Raw genomic sequence first — 20122 nt, 5'->3', positions numbered from 1 at the left:
AGACATTTGACTACTTAGGAACAGCCACGGGACATTCTCTCTTCCACGTGGTTCAGATCCTCTCTGAATGAGCTGTGTCTGTAGATTCCTGTTTTCTGGGCATGGTGGTTGGCAGATGTCCTACATACATCTCCATTCTCATATTTTAGCTTGAAATCTTATGCCTCTTTCTGAGAGCACGCAGAACACTATTTTTCCTGTTTTTTTTCACAGACCTGTGTTGCTAAATCACTTAAGGAGGACACAGAAGCTTCTGAAGGCTAGCGATGAACTTCTGCTCAAGTCCTACTCCCACCCCTTCAGGAGAAGGGACAAAGTAGACTTGGTGACAAAGTCACAGCATTACCATACCCTGTCCTCGTTCACTGCCTTGCCTGTTTCTACCCTGTCCTTGGACTCGTGAAACAAAAGATAGCCAGACCAGAGCATTCCCAGAGCTTCTACACCAGGCCTGTCCCCTTGCCTTGTTAAAACATCCACTTGTGCTAATCCCAATAGGTCAAATGTCCTTGTAGGACATGTGGAAGGAGAGAGCTATGTAAGAGAGGAGATGGAGAGAGGCCTATCATGTCTGTAAGGATTTGATGGTGGCAGGACGACTGAAGTTTGCAAAATCATGAAGGCAATGGGTAGGGTGAGTGCACAATGGATAGTTATCAAATCTCATGGCTCCAGGAGAGGGAATTCTTTAAAACTAGTAGATCTGTTTAAATAGAATATAAGACAGTCTGCATTGGGTAGTCACCTTCTGGCATTCCTCCCTATAGGAGATTGTGGAGAAAGAGAGCACCAGCAGAATCAGAAAGGCACTAGGCAAACTGATGGATGACAAACTCATACATAGACACATGATGAAAGTTGGTAGTGGTGTATTTTGTGACATCTATAACCAAATGGGTTTAAAAGTGGGGTAAATAGGAGGGCAGTGGACTGCAGATAGTGGCCGAACCTCCATAGCCTCCCCTGAGGAGCGTCTCCTATTGCTGCTGTCTAATTACTGGGCAAAGCTGATCACTGGTCTGATGTAGCAAGGACTCTCCAAGGTTGTCACGGGGCAAAAGTTGTTTCTAAGGCATGCTGAACTCCGTATTAATATTCTGTAATTAGTTTTCTTCTGACCCAGACCCTACTAGAGCAGATGATTTTCCTGACTGGGAATATTTTCAGAAATGTCAACTTTTTGGAGTGCATTGAAGAGACTGCTCAAGAAGGGGAATGATTAATTCTTAATACCAAGTTTTGCAGCATATTGAATGACAGATTCTTACATTATATATTGATATATAACACACTGGTCCTATGCCATGCTGACTAGTAGTTCATTTCCAACAAGGCATAGTTTATAGATAATGCAATACGTAAGGGACAGAGCCATAAAACTCTGGCTCTTTCAGTTGTACCAAAATCTTTTGGAACTTCATTTTGGTTTGAGTGATGACTGTCTTGGATGTTGATATTAAGCAGAAGCAGCAATAAATGTGTGCAATGCCAATCCTGTCCCCGCTTCCCTGAGGCAAGAGGCACAGCCCAATAGACTTAAATTTAGATGAACCACAGAAAGTCAGACACCTGTCTGAGGATTAATCAAACTACTTTGTTGAGAACTTTCTTACTCTTTAGTGTGCCTTACTTTTGTTTCAATTTCTTTTGTGTAAATTTAAATTTGTAACGAGTGTATTAGTGTTTTTTGCATTTACCAATCCTCATAAGGCCTCGAACCTAAAGTAAAGTTTGAAAATCCAAGGGTTGCTGTTTCCATGCTATACACCCAAATCTGTACAGCCGCTTCAAAAACACACTTTCACGGAATACTTAAAATGTTTACATCGTCTTTCTCATTTTCTCATCACAAATATTTGCCCATTTCTTCTTATGATCTGTCTTCTTTGAAACCTGGATTGTTTGGATAGGCTGGAAAAGTGCGTTACTCTCTTACTCTGTTTGCATGATGCCTCTTCATTTGCGTGGTGCTGAGCTTTTCATGATCTCTGTAATTCTTCCACATAATTCTTCTAGTGATTGTTTGGAACTGAGGTAAATCAAATAGTACAGTAAGACAATGAAATGCAATGTAATAATGAATAAAATATTTGTAAATGTATTTGAAGTATTTCTAAATACCAGTGGCAGTTCCATGTCTGTCTATATTTTAGTTTATCTATTCAGGGCATCTCAGCTATTTCCTCCCTGGTGGTCCCTGGGTGAGGTATCCTGTTATGGGGTAACGCTGGAGACAGCATTCCCCCCAGTAAGACTCCTTTCACTGCAGGGGTGGAGTCCACACTGCTGGAGAGTATTAGATAGAGCAGCTCTTCATTTGGTTTTCTACCCTCTGAGCTCTTCTGTCAAGATAGGCAGCCCCAAAAGGGGAAATGGAAGAGGACATCCAGATATTCTGTTAGAAGAAATGTTTGTATGAAGCCTTAGTTGAAAAACAAAGCTGCCACCTCTTCTGTTGTAGCTCCCTGCCTACGTTGGGCAGGCTGGGGGGGTGCTCTTCCAAACATGGCCCCAGCCCCAATGGTCGGGGTGCCAAGGAGGACTGGGGCTCTACTTTAATTGCTCTCCCCCATCATACAGCCCTCAGAGGATCGCAGAAAAGTTCGAGACAGTTTACAGAGAGAGGCAGCAAGAGGCTACATGTCAAAGAAGTGGTTTTGTTTCCTTTTTTGTGCCAAAACAGTATCCAGTAAGTTCCATAGAGTAGTTTGATACATCTATGCACGTATAAAGTTATTTCCATGCTTCTTAGTCCCTTTGCTAAAATCAAGCGCAGTGTTCTTTTCAAACTTGTAACTATATCTTGCCTTGCCAGTGGGGTGACCCAGAGACCTAATTGACATTTCCACCCATTTTACAGATGTCTCCAACCCTTCAAAGCCTTCATGAAATTTCTAAAGGAAATACCTGAAAAGTTCAGCCTTCTGTGAGCTTTGCAATGAAATAGCCCAAATATTTTGTTACCTATTTTGAGGAACAAATCTTCAGCTTTTCTCAGTTAGGTAATAAAGCATTTTGTTCTTTTGCCTTTCATCTAAAATCAAGACAAAAGATACATTTTTAGAGATGATATGAAATGAAATTGAAATGAGTGAGTACTTGGGAGAAAAGAAACCTTTAGTGCTAGAAATGTTTTGTTACGACTGAATAAACTAAATATGCTTAATATGAAAGGTAATGATGCGACTGATTGAATAGTTTGACATTACTGCGCATGAAATATCATTAACAGGTTCACGATGGTTTTATATCAATACCACATCTCAGAATAAAATAAATGGAAATATGGGACTACAATGATTTGTCACTGGAGCCTTTCAGTGTCATTTAAGAAAATATTTTCAGTGAAAGACTAGTCAGCATGAGCTGGAGCAGCAGAAGAAATTACAGCCTTGTGTAAATTTGAGAATGAGCCCAGTTAAACAATTTAGGGCAGCTGCAATGTGTCTATACCTGTGAGAGGACAAGTAAGTGCCTGTCAGCGCTGGTGTCTTTGACTTCACTGGGCATCACCAATTGGTACCGCTGCCAGTTCTCATCATGTGAGTTCTCAGCATAACTTCTGCAAGAGATGCCTGTGTGGATGTTGTCTCCCAAGCGTACCTTGATGGTGCCAGGCTCACTGTATGATTTGCCGGGTGGGCATACAAGCAAAATATTACACCTCAAACTCATTCAAAATCTGAGATGCACAGCCTGCGTTAGCATTTTACGGAGTCACTATGAGGATTAGCTTGCGTGATAAGGATCCCTTGGATTTTGGCATAGATATGGTTTTCCCTGTCACCTTACAGAGACATTGGAGGCAGAACTTCTGTATCCACCCACGGGACACAGATGCTCATAGCTATCTCCATCAGCATAGGCCATTGCCTTGCATAAAAGCATACAATACCAAAGGTTAGCAAGCTGTAAATCAGGACAGTAAATCTGACCTGGCGTTTCACGGCTACTACGTGAGTTTCAGTTGCTGTGCGATCCTTTGGTTGCTCTCCCACTGCTGACAGTAAGAGAGGTCATAACAACTCTCCCTATACATTGAGATGTACAGCCTCAAGATGCTAATCACCGTTTCTGTCCTCTTTCTATTAGGAAATTTCCTTCTGACAGCTCTGTGTTGGATGGTGAGTACTTAACGTGCCCTATACCTAACTTCCAGGTTCCTGTTACACCTCTTTGTGGGCGCACACCTCACCCTTCATGGGGATTTGGTCTCAAAGCTGAACCAAAGACAGGAAGAAGCTTTAAAATATTATAAGCCACTTAATTCAATCACCTCCATCTTCTGTTTAAGACTAGCTAGCCAGATGCAGATGTTGCCTACCACAGCTTCACTGACTATCACTCTTTTCTTACCAATTTATGTCATTAATAGATGACTACTGAAACACAATGTTTTTTCCTATTGAGGAAGCCACTGATAAAACCTGAGGCTGACAAGAAGACACAGAATATGATGATAACTCTCCAAGTTTCTTGTGCTTTAATTTGGGAAGTTAATTTGATCGGATCTCGTTATAACTGAAGTATATTTTCATTTACCCATACACTTTTGAAGTGGCGGCCATTGGGAGCAACAGAGTACTGGATTTCACTTGCTCTTTTCAGAAATCAAAATCAAAAATAAAAAAAGCAAATACAATAATACATAAATAAACTGAAATAAATTAACTGTTGAGCAGTGCAAGCCTGGTTTTACAAGCATTGGGAAGAAGTATACTCTGGTTATCTGCATTTTTATAAAATTTCCATATATAGCACTGACTGTTTTCCCTATTTGCATTTTTCTGATATTTGCAAGGATGAAAAAGAACAAAACCTAGGACAAACATCTTAAAATCCCAATGCTCTACACGTTCTTACATTCTTATGCAAGTATCCAAATAGAAGGGTACATTTTTTCACATTTTAAAGTAATATCACAGATTTACATGAAAATAAAAGGGTGTAGAGAAAGTAATAGATAAGCTATTGACGTTCATAATATTGTATTTAATACAGCTACATATTGTCAAGTATATTTGACAGCCAAACCTTCTCTTTGGTAGGAAGTGGCATAACATTGAGTATAATGTTAGTGTCAAGCCTCAGTATATTTATGAAAACATCAAGATTTGGAGGGACAAAAACAACGTCAAGTTTTATAATTAGTTTCAACTTCCCTACCCAAATGACAGACTTCTTTAAAAAATATTTCATTCTCATGGTTTCCAAATCAAAGTTTTTAATTTCAAAATGGCATATTCCTTAATTGAAGAGGTAGCATGATGAAGATTTAAAATAAAAATTTAAATTGATTCCCTGCCCTTATTTATTTTTTTATTGTTTGTCATGCTGAAAACTTGGGAGACCAAAGAGTTTGTATTTTCTTCTTCCAAAGCAAAATATACTGTTTTTCCCAGCTATTTTCATGCATATGTTATTTTTAGGCAATTTAAGGATACTTCTTTTTGCTAAATCATGAGAAGTAGGAAATTTTGCTTAATTAAAAATCAGAAGCCCTAATGTCATTCCACTGGGGAAAAAAAAAAAAAATGTAACAAGTTGTCACACGTGCACAGGATTAATGTGGAAAAGTTGTTAACTCTGTGTGTATTTTTTACTACCGAGTCCTTCTTTTCTTCGATTTCTTTGACAATCCTTAAAACTTTATAAGCTGCATTTATGTTAAGCTGTTCCTGATATGCTCCAATAAGTGTGCTTTAGACACATTGTTAACATAAGGCCAAATCTGTAATACAGCATGGACAATTAAGTGCACAATTTTTGTATAAATGCAAAATCCCTCACTGTGAATTATTTAATTAATGCTCTACAGTTCATTTAATAGCGCTCTTTCAAAGGCCATTTCACTCACAGAAAACTAATTTCATTCTTCGGGTTGATTTAATTAGATTGTATGATATATGGTATTGCTAATTCAGTGGCTCTCTTTGCAGTGTCTAGCCCGTTGCTCCTATTGTCGGCAATCTGTCAGCCCCATTTTTAACAGTATTGAAAAATTCAAGCTTTATTATTGCTCGCTCACTCTTTCTCTCCCATCAGGAGGAAAGTAATGAGCTTTTCTTCTTATGAGAGCAAGCAGAGAGTGTGGTGCCCTTAGCGCTTCAGGCACCGAGCAGTATTAACAGCCTGATTCATGAGTTAAGTTTCTAACTGCCCGTGGCTATTAGCACTCAGTCCTTTGGCTGTCATTTAGTTAAAAAGACTCTTCGGTTAATTCACTCTTTTAATGAGACTGTGCTATTCAACTAATGTATTTTACTGTATGAAAGGTCACACCAGGAAGCAAAACAGATTGGAGGGAATGTAGCGGGAAGCCTGGCTGTCAAGAAACAGTTCAAGCCTCGCAGGCATTTCGCCATCGCGGCGCCCGTAATAGGCTATGGAACTGATGGGCCAGCGCTCACCTCAACAGTTGAGCACCATAAATCACGGCTAAATAGAAAGCAGATTAATCAGAGCCACAGACAAAAAGAGCACGTGTTTCATTACCCATATAATCACTAACATGATTGCCAGACAAGCCGGGGGAACTGTACACAGGGCTGACAAAATGCAGCGCGGTGGCAAGTGGGGGAACTCGGCTCCGCCGAGCTGCGGCCACTAAATCTTTTCATTAAGTAGCTGCTCTGTGAGACCCTCTCGTTGGAGGGCTGCTCACTCGGAGGGTGGTGCGGGGGGGGTGGGGGACAGGCATAAAACAGGACTATAAGGGGTTGTGTTTGAGTGAGAAGGGTCAGAGGCAGCAGTGGTGAGGCTTTTCCTCCCCATAGTTCGGTTCCCGCATCATCCCCTGCCTCACCACGGCTGGGAGAAGCACGTGGGATGATGGGATGACCCGCTCCTCTTCCTCCCATCTTCAGATAAACCCACAGCGAGCTGGACCCAGCTCCCCACTGTTTTCTGGTTCAATGTGCTGTGCCCGTAGCTGCGTGACACATGCCAAGTCTTAAGATGCAAAAGAACATCTCATTTTAATTTATTCTGTGCTTCTCCAACGTCATTTCCTTAGTGCACCCCCTCCTCCTCCTCCCTCGTGCTCTTTGCGTCATCGGGAGTTGTGTGGAACACACGTGTCCACATCCCATAGCTTCTCCCTGCTGAGCTTCAGAAGAAAGGTGTGGTTGAAAATCTGCTTTATTTCAGCCTCTTTGCTTGGGACATCCAATTAAAAATGTTTTCCTGAGTGTTGCTCGTTAATTTACAAAAGGAGAAAATGAGAAGAACCTCTGTTTTTAATAGCTTTGCATCTGTCTACCGAGGTGTTAAACATCTGAATTATTGTGAGGGTATGTGTGTGTTTTGCTCATTTTTAATTAGTGTCATTGGGGGGAAAACTCCAGCACTTTAGGGGCAAAAGTATATTATTTTTTAGAAATTGTAATTCCCTCAAACTATGGTAAACAAATCATTCTGATTTAAATTTCCCGAGCAACATCCAAACAGGGAAACCGTATGTTTAATTACTAAACATCTGTTGCAAAGAATACCCCTAGCTTTTGCAGCACTAATATCACTGTATGAATTTTAAAATCTGTCAGCAAGGGATCACGAAAGCTTTGGGAGCAAAGAGCTGCTCACTTTAACCCCTGAACCAGATAATCTAACAGTAATCCATTCAAAACTAATCAAACATTTACAGAAACGCACCAGCACTGAGGAAAACAATTCATCATCTTCATATGCTCATTACACTTCCAACATCTCAATCTACCTATGTAAATGAGACCGGGGATCTGACATCAGGTCCATGTACAGAAATTATAAACAAATATTCATCCATTATGCTGCTGAAATTTAACAGCTGGAGCACTAACAGTAGCTGAACTCCAAGCCCCGAGTATCAATTATTTATGAACCTAAAACTGACAAGACTGTCTAGGTGAATTAGCTGCATATGTCAAGCTTTGTTATAAATCCCAGCCTACTGTAAAACTCATTTTCATAGAATGTATGTACAAGGCTGACAATATATCAACAGTACGGCATTAATAATTTAGAAGAATGGTACCATAAGGGAGCACCTAGAAACTCTGCTCTGCAATATAGTTGATATTACAAATAAAAAAGTCAAATAAAATGAATTTCCCATAAACAGAGAATCAAATAAAGCATTTCTCTATGATTTTATATTCAATTTTCAAAAAACTTACCAGTTGATACTTGCATTTTTAGGAACCGTAAGCGTCACCTGAAGTTGTTTAATTTTTTTTTTCCATTGCTAAAAATGCCTTTGAATTTTTAGGCCCATTGAAGTACACTGCATTGCATTTATTTTATTTTTACAGACTGAGAACTAAAAGTGAGGTGAGGGTAAGAGGTGGAAGGAAAGCATTGTTTGCAGCAAGCACTACTGCACGCTGTGGTTCAAGACTCTGTAATAAAGTGTAAGACTACCTGCAAATAAATGCAGTTAATTATAGGCTAAACTCTGCCCTTTAATATATGGATGGGACAACACAAATTGAGGTAAAGGCTGCTCTGCTCTGATAGTGGAGTTTGATTTCATATCTTAACCATTGATCCCATTACAGACATCATGAAATTTCTTTGTGTGAGAAGTCAATACAAAAGCTGTTGGACACCCTACATATGACCACCTACATTTCATAAGCCAAACAAAAGGACAAGGTCTAAAATGGAATGTTTCTAAGCTTAAGGAAAATTCTGATCTGAATGTCTGTAGTGAGATCTGAAAAAAAGGACACATCAAAACTTTACCCAGTGTCTGAGAAATTTAAGATGCGTCTGAATTTTGATGTTCTCTCCCACCTCCACCAAGCACCCACTCGCTGCTTTGATGGAGCAATGCAAACTGAACTTTTTTCAGAAGCTACTGGTTTATTCCTGTGTACAATTTAACCTATGCCCATGAAGGCATGGCTGGTTGCAGCAGCTTTTTGCTATTCAGAAAGGTTGTCCACAAAAAAAATGAATACACACTCATATGAGAATCCATGACTATCAAATAAACAAGATTTTATCTCATATACAGAAGTAGCCCAGGTTTTGATCAACTGTGAACATCAGCTGTCCTTTTCCCCACAACACAACTTTCAGATTATTAAGAAAAAGGGAAGGGGGAGAGAAAGGAGGGGGGAACGGAGGGAGACTCAGTCCCAGTCTTGAGCACGGGGAGGCACCAAAGCTGAGGGATGGTTAAAGGGAATCTGTAACATTAAGCTCACGAGGATGCCAATGACTTCATGAAGATTGCTCCCACACTTGAAGTTACCATCTGTTTTGTCTACTCTTAGCTGGGATTCACGCAAAGAACATACCAAGAATCCATGAGGATGTCTTTTAAGGCAGAAAAAAATCACTTTAACCTCAAAACTGAGGAGCACAGTGTTTTCAAAAACATTTTATCAGTACAAAAGGTAAAAATAAATCTGCATTTTGAAAGAATTAGTAATGGTTCAAGAGGAGTTGACAAGAAAGTTAACAGAGCATTTTTGAGTCAGGAGAAAGAGAATTCAGAGGAGTAAAATTGTCCTTCATGATGCACACTTATACATCACAGCAGAAAAAAAAAACAGTTGTTTTTAGGAGTGAAGTGTGGAAAATGCTACAGGGCCATCTCCTCATCTGCAGGATACTGCCGCTTCTGACTCAGGAAATACTCGTAAGAGACTGGGAAAATTTAATAAATATTCTGTATTAGATAAAGAAAAAAATAGAGATAAACATGTGCCTGGTTAATACCTGATGCCTGATACATCAGAGATTTATGAAAGAAGAGTTCATTCAGGAAGCTGCTGGTGGTGGGATCAGGGAGGTCCCATGGGTCATCCCGTGTATCCTTCTGTAGTATGGAAGGAGGGTTTGTGTAGCAATTCCTGTGTAATTCTTCAGACTATTAGGGCTTTCCATTTCCCTTTGCTTTAGTATTATCTGCATGGGTTGCTTGCCTTATGTTGTCAAAAGTAGAAAAAAAATAATTAATAATAATAATAATAATAATAATAATAATAATAATTCACTAAGGGTGAAATTCACTTCTGGGCAGAAAGCCCAAGACAAGACCTTTGCATCACTCCAGTCATGCCCAAGTGCTTAAAATAGGGCTTCATTTGGCTTTGAATGTTGCAGAGATCTTGCCCTGGCTCTCTAAATATGAATGAACTTTACCTTGAATGCCACTTAATGCCGTGGTGCTGCCTTAGGGACATGAAAAGGTGTTTTCTGTTGAAATCCCTAAAAATTTTCCCCACAGACTTCAAATGCAGAATGAAGATCTCACCATCTGCTCGAAACAATGAACAAGCATTATAGGCAATCCACAGAAGAATTATCCAAGTTTAATTTTTGGACTTAATTAACTGACTTGGTGTCTGATGACATCTTTTACTCTACAGGTGGCTCTTCTTGCTAATTGATGCTTTTATTAATACTTCCAGTGTCGTGTTCACATCTATGCACCTTTCCCCATTAGCTCTTTCTGTTTATATTCTAAATCCTTCTTGAACACTTTCTCTTTTCCAAAAGTCATGACTTTGCACTGTCACATTGCAGCAGAGGTACAAGCTGGCACTCCTGTTCTTTCTGCTACACCTCTCACTACAGCAGGGGTAGAGTTACCCATGTTTCCCCAATGTCCTGGCAGCGCTTGCTGTCCTCACCACCTGCCTTGGGCTCTGCTAAGCCCTGTGCTTGGGGGCACAGCATCCAGCAGGATCCCTTTGGGATTTCCCTGCCTGCCACTGGTAACAGGGAGCTGTGCCCTTTCGTCTCCAGCAGAGAAAAAAGATGGATTCACGTTTCCTTTTCTACTTCCATCAAGGACTGGGGATATTCAGTGTCACTATTTTGACTTGAAGTCACGTAATAACTATTCTAGTTATTTGCTATGAAATGTTACAGCAATTAGGTAAAATCTGCTCACCTGGTTAAGAAAACATTTGGCAAAATCCATACCTTTCTCCTCAAAGAGTTAGCTCGCTGTCTCCCAACACCACACCACCCAAAGCCAAACCAGAAGCCTCATCCATGAGCCAGAGGGATGAAGAAACTCACCTGGCAGTTTAGCCACCAATCTTCGAAGCCTCGTGAAATAAAAGTCATGATTCTCTATTGCACAATAATCTCTATTTACTGAAAAAGAGCTGCAGTTACTCATATTAGAAAATTGTTTAGGTTGAGTTAAGGTAGAAAGGTACGTGAACATCCAGACTCCAAATATAACTCCTTTGGGCTTTTGCAAGTGCGGGTTAAGCTTAAAAGATACAGGTCAGCAACAAACAAAGAGTGATTTGAGTACTTGTGTGAGTTTGAGCTAACATTTCATGTGAGACAGGTTTTATGAGGGCTACATGGTGCATTTCCAAGGCATCACCTCAACAGTTGTATGTTTTCCTTTAATTTCTGAGAGGGCTTTTCAACACAATAGTTCTGTGATTTCTTGAAAATTTTAGTTAGAACTGAGCCTAGAGCTGAGAGTCTCATAACCATAACTCAGAAACTGGATTTGGAGCTGGAAAATAATTCAAAATGAAAAAAAAATGATTTTTTTTGAATTGGCTATACTTGGTGATAACTCTTGACTTATTCTTCTGTGCCGCTGCAATAAGCTATGATTCGGGGAACCTGCTTTTGTGACTAAAAAGATAACTCTCTTGTTGGGAGGAAAATTGCCTCTCTGACATAAATCTTTGGAATAGGAGTTTACAGAAAAGTGGAAAATATGAAAAAAAAAAATCAAATATCTCAAGCTAAACAAGCACTAATTTATGAACATACTGCTTTAATTTAGTGATTGCTGAGTGGAGCATTCATCTGATGTGCCCACAAAAGCAGCATTAGACCTTGGCTCAGGCCTTGGTGGGGACAACAGGAGACCTGAAGGACAGAAAAAGTGTAGTCAGGGAACCAATGAGACCATCTGGGCCACTGAATCCCACCCTTGACTACAGCAGGCATTTTACATCATGTCTTCAACTCATGCTGAGTTTCACTGTATGGGTAATTAAGCTGCTTTCCTTTTTCTTTCACTGCTCTCTCTCTGATCTCTCTTTGTACAGTGTCTATATTACGTTGATGCAATAGTTATATATCGGTATACAATCACTGCAGTTACTAGTAATTTATTTGGATAGTTTCTCACTGTAAAATCTCACTTGCAGCAAATCTGGTTAATGAATATTTTCATTTTTCATTGGCAAGTGATTTACTACTGCAGAAGTCATGCTGGCTACTGTCTATGAGTAGTTGGTTGCTATCTTAACTCTCATTCTCTGCTGAGACTGTGGCCTTATTGCTTTGTGCATTGATGGTAGCAATAATGAGCTTTAAATGGAGCATAAAAGAAGATGGACAAAGTTTTGCATTGAATGAGCCATGAAGATTGCATAGTTTCTTGACTGCCATTTTAGTTTTTAACTGGACTTTGCAACTCATAACCCCCAAGTTTTTTGCCAGCAAAAAGACCCCATGTTGGCACCTCTTCATACTATGAATAGAGCTAAGAATGAATTAGAAAAGTCTAAAAATCCCAGAGTCTTATCTCTTCCTCTTGAAACTGTTGTCCATATTCAAGGAAGCCTACATAAATATCTGTGAATTAAAGTGATCTAATTATAAGGCTCAAGATCCTCTAAATGTCAGAAGTAGACGGGAGTGCTATATAACAGAGTTTAACATGACGCCCAGTCACAGTCAGATAAATTACAATACCCAGAAAGTATAGAAAAGGACTGGCAGGAAACATCTTCTAGACCTTGATTTATAATGACATTTAACATAAGTACCTGCCCATCAACAGCTAAGATCTCCGAAAGAATGATGATTCTCATCAGCCCAAAAAACAAAGCAGCACCATTAATTATCATTTTTACATAACACAAGGGGAGTCTGGAGCAGGAGAGGAAAGGGATTCTCCGTTTTCATCTCCTGAGGCTTAGAAGTAGTAACAAGGGGTGACTCAGCCAGATAACTTTTCCAAAGTTAACTGGTGTGACTGACATCCCAAAACACTTTCATTTTTGACCTACTAAAACGTGTTCACTGCAGTGATTTTCACCATGCCTGACTGCTACTATGTTTAAAATGCCTCAGGGGGTATTTCGCTTGCAATAAAGCACATTAGACCTACTTGTCTAAGAAACAAGAGCTGCTAATCTTGGCAATGCTGTTGATCGTGCATGGCCTGTGCACACCCAGTACATGCACAATTAAGTTTACAAACCATTTCAAAATTACATGCAGCTAGCAACAAAAACGAGGTTTGCAATATTTGGATGGCTGAACTTGATGCCTGATAAATCTCTCTTTTCTGTTTTCTTTCCAGCTCATTCAGAGGATGCAACACATATATCAGAAGACAGAAGTTCACTTCTTTTTACTTTATGTACTTTATAAAGTACTATGTCCTTTAAAATTTAAAGGTCCTTGTAATGATGCTGACTTTTTTTGATGACGTCATCGCAGATGATGCTTAAGATAAGCAAAGCTTCTGCATTACTGCCACTGCTGGCGAGCAGCCACCTTTCTTAGGAAGTAAAACGAACAGAGAAATACCAGACTGGTACAAGTAAACAAAGTAAAAATAATAAAAAAAAAAAAGTAAATTGAAGAGGAAAAAAAAACCACCTAAACCTACAGAGAGAGAGGAACAGGTTTGTGGCTGAGACTGCTAAGTAGAGCCATGAACTTTAAAGATATCTAGAATCTACTGACTTCTGTAAGTCTTTTGCTCTGCCTCACCTTCTAATAAAAAATGGGCAATGAAAAGGGAAGAGGTAAGAGTGTGTTGACAGTTGTTCTTTCATTTTGATGTAGTTTTTAGGTCTGACATGAACTGTTGCCCTAAATGTGTATGAATCCTTGTGATGGCCTTGGTCTTGCACTATGGTAACTTTTAAGTATCATATGTTGATTTGATTATTGGAAAGTTTTTCTGTAAGTTGTTTGAATTCAATGAAAATCTATCTTGGGAAGCAAGTGAGGGAGAAAATGGACCGATAAATACTTAAAAGTTTTCAGAGAATGGTGTCATAAGTATAGTCTTTGATGATTTTAATTCTACAACACTGATTTCATCTAGAACAGGAAAAAAATTTGTGTCTATCTAGAGTGACCCTTCCCCACTGCATCCAGGTTGTGCAAATATCCCTCTGAGTAATGCTGTGTGGCTCCACATTCCAACAGAATATAGCAGAGCATTTAATGGCAGGGGAACAGACTGAGTAAGTACAGTTGAATGTAATGGTGGTGTTCCCAAATGTAAAGGTTGCAGAATGAGGAATTAAGAAATATTCTTCTGGAAGAAGGGTTTGTGTGTTTGTCTGCCTAAATATGTGTAACAGCAGTATATTCTCTAATGATGTAATGTAAGGGAGTCAGCCAGAAAACCTTTTAATGGTAGGTAATGCCTATTAATGTGAATAAAAGCAAGAAATAGGATTCATAAAGCATATATTGTCTGCACAAAGAACTGAGGAGATTCTTTGCTGGTATTTTTCCAGTTATTGAACTATCAGGTGTGACTGTATAACACGAAATATGGAAGCCCAACAAATGTCATACTAAGTACTTTTCAAAGATGTAATTGATCATCAAATTCCAATAACAGTTTAGGTACTTTAGTTGCTATTGAGATTAATATACAGCTTGCTGCAGCAAGAACCTCTTCAGTTTCTGACCTTGGCTGGTAGTAAAATCCGATCGATATTTAGACCAAGCAAGCCTTCCAGAGAGGATGCATTGAACACATTAGTTTTCTAAAAAAAATACTGTCATCAGCTAGAAAATCTAATCCACTGTGAGGAATATGATGGAAGAGAATTGAGCAACAACCTAAAAGTACATTAATATTCACCTGAATAAAACCAGGGTTTACTTCAGCTCTGGTTTCACTCTTCTGGCTTCATGATTTTCTACTGCTACTTCCTTTCCATGGAGAACGTAGCTAGCTCCTGCGTAAAGGCAGGAGTTTACTTTGAAACCCTGATTAGAGGACAACAAATCAGCAATATGATATAACTGGTATGTCCAATCAGGACTGACCAGTGCATCCTAAATTTCAAGTTCCCAGGTACATAGTACATGCAAACATTTCATTGGCCAGGAATTATTCTTGGGAATTCTCTGAGTGAAAAATAACAGATTCACAAACGCTTTAAATTTTTTTATCCAATAACAAGTTCACTGACAATGTAACATAAATGTAATCAAGTAATACCTGGTATTTGATTGGAAAGGTGTTTTCGTCATACAGATTATGCCTTTTTTCCTTCTATATATATTAGTTATGTCTATATAAGAAAATAGAGCATATTGTTAAAATATATAATGTTTTGCTGAGTTTTATTTAATTAGTCTTCCCAATGTCTTTGGGATTTTAGTTAGAGTTGATTATCTCAAGCATGTGCTAGGCTGATGGAAGACTTGATTTCCAAAGGGCTTCAATCTAACTTAATCTTGTGCGGATTTTGTGCAGATTATTATGCATGGCATACAAAGTTATGTCTGCAAAGTACCGGTGATGCCCTTCTGCAAGCACGTAGAAGTGATGGAACTCATATGAACAAAAACAGTCCTAAGTGATTTCTTCGACAAGACTGATTTCAACCAATGGGATCGAGTAAGCTAAAATACAAAAATAATTACTTTCTATTCCATATATGTATATATATGTATCTATTATAGTTCGTTTGACTGCAGGATTTTCATTAATATAATGATAGATTTATTAGATCCTGTCCAATGTCTTGACAGCAAAATCAACCTCTGAGGAGCTATTCAGAAGTTTGAAAGCCATTTATAAAATCAGAATAATTTTATCAGATTTAGTCCTTTTCCCATCCTTGCCTTCACTATAACACAGTTCCTAAATCGGGTTGCAAGATTTCTTTTTTTTGATCTGTAAATCTCTGATACATCTGGGGCTTGGCCCTGTGACACATGCAGTTTGATGACTTAGGCACCAAGCAAGCCTTAGACAGGCAGGCTAATGTTGCCTGCCCATCCCAAACAGAGCAGAACCTTACCGTAGGCAAGGAATCCTCAAAAGAAACTCTTGAGGCATGAAACTGGCTTTTATTATGTGATGTTCTGCCACAACCTGGACTGACAACACCTTTAGCATCCTGATTGCTCAAGGCTGCCTCAGGGAAGGAGAAGGAGGCTGAGCCATGGGACGGTTTTCAAGAGGCACACATAAAATTAGGAACACTGTATCTTGAGAACGGCTTGTTCCACTCTCCTTGCATTGCTTAGTTCAAGTTTGAAGGAGAAACACAACGCTTTCACTTCCTCTCTTTTATGGATCATCGATGGGTAAGGTTTATTTTTATAGTCAGCTGCCTTCTGACACGTGGCAAGGACTTCAAGGAGCTGCTCCTGTAAAACAGTGTGTGCTGCATCACGCCTAGAGCAAATACCAAAAGGGGACATCTCCCAGTCCTCTCCTCCACTCCCCTCACAAACCTTCACATGGCACCTCCACGTTGGCTAAGGTGGTATCAAGAAAAAGAAGGAAAATGTGAAGGGAGTTCAGGGAAAATTAATTTTTCTTCCTTTGGACTCATGAATCTAAAAATGACTTTGAACAATTACTTCTTCTTTAATAGCCATTTATTGGATTAACAGTTTTATAAATAATCATCTAATGCATCTGGACAGGAAATGGATGAAACACTACCATTTGCATGGCTTTCCTTAATGAAATGCACAATTCCCTCTACTGCTGGGCAGTGAAAGGTCTAGCCTATATTCAATATACACTGGAGTAAAAGTAAATAAAAATAAGTGTAGCAAACACAGCTGCTAAATCTCCATCTTTTCCCATCCCATTCCCTTCAGTGGAGACCATCAATTATTTCTAAGTACAAGATTAGTTCAAGAAGAACAACAGAGGGATAGAAGCTGGAGCAATTCTGTGCTTTGGAGGACACAGGTATTGTGCTTAGCACACATCTGCAAGGCTCGTCCTCTTAAATCAAACGCTGCTCCACTGCAGTATCTTAATTGTTCCAGGTGTTGTAGTCAGTAAACATTTGCTCAGGATTTTATGTGTGTACCATTCTTTGAAGATTTGTTTTCTAGTTAAAATACTTGGTTTTCCTTCTGCGTAAAAGCTTCTGTTGCACTGGAAGAAAAATTAACTCTGGAAAATCTATATGGGGTCATGAGTTGTTTGTTAGCCTGTCCTGGTAGAACTATATTTTTCCATATGAATTGTTTTTGTAATATTCTCACGCCAGTGATATCTCCCTGTGAGCAAATGAAGCCAAAAAGGAGCACAAAGAGTGAAGTGAAACTGCATGGACACCACTGTAATACTCTGGTTTTAAAAAAGAAAGGTAAGCGTTCCATAGCAAATGATAAGAATACATTCAAATTTTAAAATTCTTTATGTGGGTCATTACAGAACCAAGCTTTTTTACATTACAGCACAGAACTGAAATAAAATGGAGTCTAACAGCAAGGATAGTAACAGTAATTCCTCTGCAGAACATGCACAGAAACTTCATCTGTATTCTGGCGTAGAGCTTGTGTTCAAATGCACTTTTTAGTTTTATTGTCATTGATTGCATAACAAATAGAACAGCAATATCCAATACACTCAGATTGTTAACTATATCTGATATCTGCTATAGTTTACCTGAAATGTTCCATCTTTTTAATCAGTTCATCTCTCCCCTCCAAAAGAAAAGTGAAGAAAAAGGGAGACATTATCAGCTCGTTCCCAGAAGCCTCTGTTTTTTTTCACATCAAAAGATCTGAAGAAGATACAAATAAAAAACAGATGGATCCTATTCAAATCTGGGGGTTAACTAACCAGGAACACCCAGAGATCTATTTCTAATTAACTTGACTCTCATCTCTTCATCTCACATATAAGCACAATATCATATCATGGTCTAAACAGGCTCCCTCTTTTCCAGCACATATAGAAGAAACTGCTTGATTTTGCTTTTTCAAAGCCCTTCACAGCTGGTCTTCATCATCCTCCCTGCTGTGGTGAGGTACCAGCTCTCCCCCACATTCCCAGGAGACCAGCTTTCCTGTCCATCAGTTTCCATATAGCCAGCCCTTCTGCTTCCTCCAGTGCTCCCCTTGTACCTGGTACAGCTCCCTCAAAGGTGTGTAAATCCACTTACTGTCCTGGGGAGAGCAGCAGACATGCTGACTAGCTCTGCCTTCTTCTCATTGAGCATTGGTGGTGGTTGTTCTCATTTATTCAGTAAATACTCACTGTTGGGGGATTTTCTTTTTCCTGCCCAATGTGATGGAACAATGTGGCCCAGACACCCTAATACTTAATATAACAATTTATTTCCCAGACTTTGGCCAATGTATTGTTTCAACCTAGTCCAGAGCCTCCTGGAAAGTCGCTCACCTCCAGAAAGACATGCTGTCCCAGGGCAAGATCCATCCCAAGGGCTGGATCTGGTGGAGCTGACAACAGTGGCAGCATCTTGGCCTCTGCATCCTTCACATTGCTCCGCCACGCGAAGAGGCACGGGCATTGCCGTGTGTAATGTACACTCTGTTCCTCTCCACATAAGCAACACCTCAGATCATTGTGCCTGATGCACCGTACATTAATGATTAGACATGGGAGGATGGTTCTTCCATGCCGATTCTCAATGTAACACAGCACACACGGCCACCCGGGACCACTGACACCTCATCAGTTGTAGAGCCTGTGGCGGGGCTGAACGGCCTGATGTTCCTACAGAGCCATAAGTAGCAGCCCCACAAGAAAACCACTAGAGATGAGCCGCCTGAAACAACATCATGTCTGTCTTTCAAGAACACAGCCAGTCATATACATCAAAGTGTCTCTACGTGGTTTTAAAACCAGTTCCACACCAGTAACCCACCTCTGGGTGCTCCTTATGGGTTTGGTTACACAGACCTTGGGGGACAGTTTGACTACGTGCAAAAGACTGAAATGCAGTCTAGTGGTTTTTTTCAGTATTCAAATGAAATCATTTGCAAGCACTTCAAATAGCACTGTGTTTAGCAGAGACTGGGGCGGGATTTGGGAATCTTGCAGACATGGGGCTGAGGGAAGCAAAGGAGAGGAGGAGGCTGGTGATGGAGGGGTGGGAGGGATGCCTGCGTGGCAGAGAGGCAACACGTGGGCAGAAATGTGGCAAGAGCATTCATTACACCCACAACCTGCTCTCACAGGTACCAACCCCAAGGCACACACACAGCCCAGCAGGGACTCGCCTTTAAAGTGTCTGCCTGGGGGGGACAGGCACCGAATAAGCCCATGGAGAAGCAGGAACGTGGGGAGGAAGGACAAATCTCCTTAGACCTTTGGTGAGCCAAAGCTGGTAGACCTCCTCTCCCTGCTCAAAGCTGGACTGATGGCAGCTTTCAACCTGCCTCTGGCTCAGGCAGGCAGCCTCCGAGCTCCTTGCAGCCATCTGGGGGGGTTTATAGCTCCATCTCCCCATCCTTCTCAAGCTCGGCAGCCGGTGGGTGACACCACCAGCGCAGGAGGCCCCAGGGATGCTCGCTGGGGCTGAGCTACCTGCCGGCCCCTCCAAAGCGGTTTTGCATCAGGCTACCGCTGCCTTGCCTTATGGTGAGTAAAAGTCATAAAACTACCATCAGCTCAATGACTGTAATGACTACTCTGAAGCTTTTTATAGGCGATAAGCTACTGTAAAGGTCTGCTGGTAATTTGTGGATAGGGTACATTACCGTTATCCTTGAGGAATTTCTGCTTCCTTTTTATATGCCTTTTTTCTCTTGAGGGGACTCTGAAATTAACAGGAGACGTTAGTCTGAAGCTTTGCCAGAGCCTCTCGCTGAGCACAGACTGCATTTATTTCTCTTCAGACATGATCTGGTGCTCCTGAAGAGAGCTGCAGCCTGCTGATTCGGGGCTGGATGTCTCCCTCTACCCCTCTGCGGTTCCAAGGATGGCAAAGGGGCAGTAAAGTGAATTGAAATTTCCTGGAAATGGTATAAAAGGAGGGGACAAGAGATTCTAAATAGCATAAACCAGCAAAAAGCTTTAATGGTCACGTATCATCGCAAACCCCTCCGAACCAAGCAGGGGGAAAAATGTGGGAGGTTACTCGGTTTGTGAACTGCCTACATTCGCAAAATGCTTCTGGTGGCGTCTGTGAGAGAGACTGGGTGAAGAGGGTGGTTT

This window comes from Numenius arquata, chromosome 15, assembly GCF_964106895.1.
Source record: "Numenius arquata chromosome 15, bNumArq3.hap1.1, whole genome shotgun sequence".
Lineage (NCBI taxonomy): Eukaryota > Metazoa > Chordata > Aves > Charadriiformes > Scolopacidae > Numenius > Numenius arquata.
Note: the sequence above shows the minus strand (reverse complement) of the source record.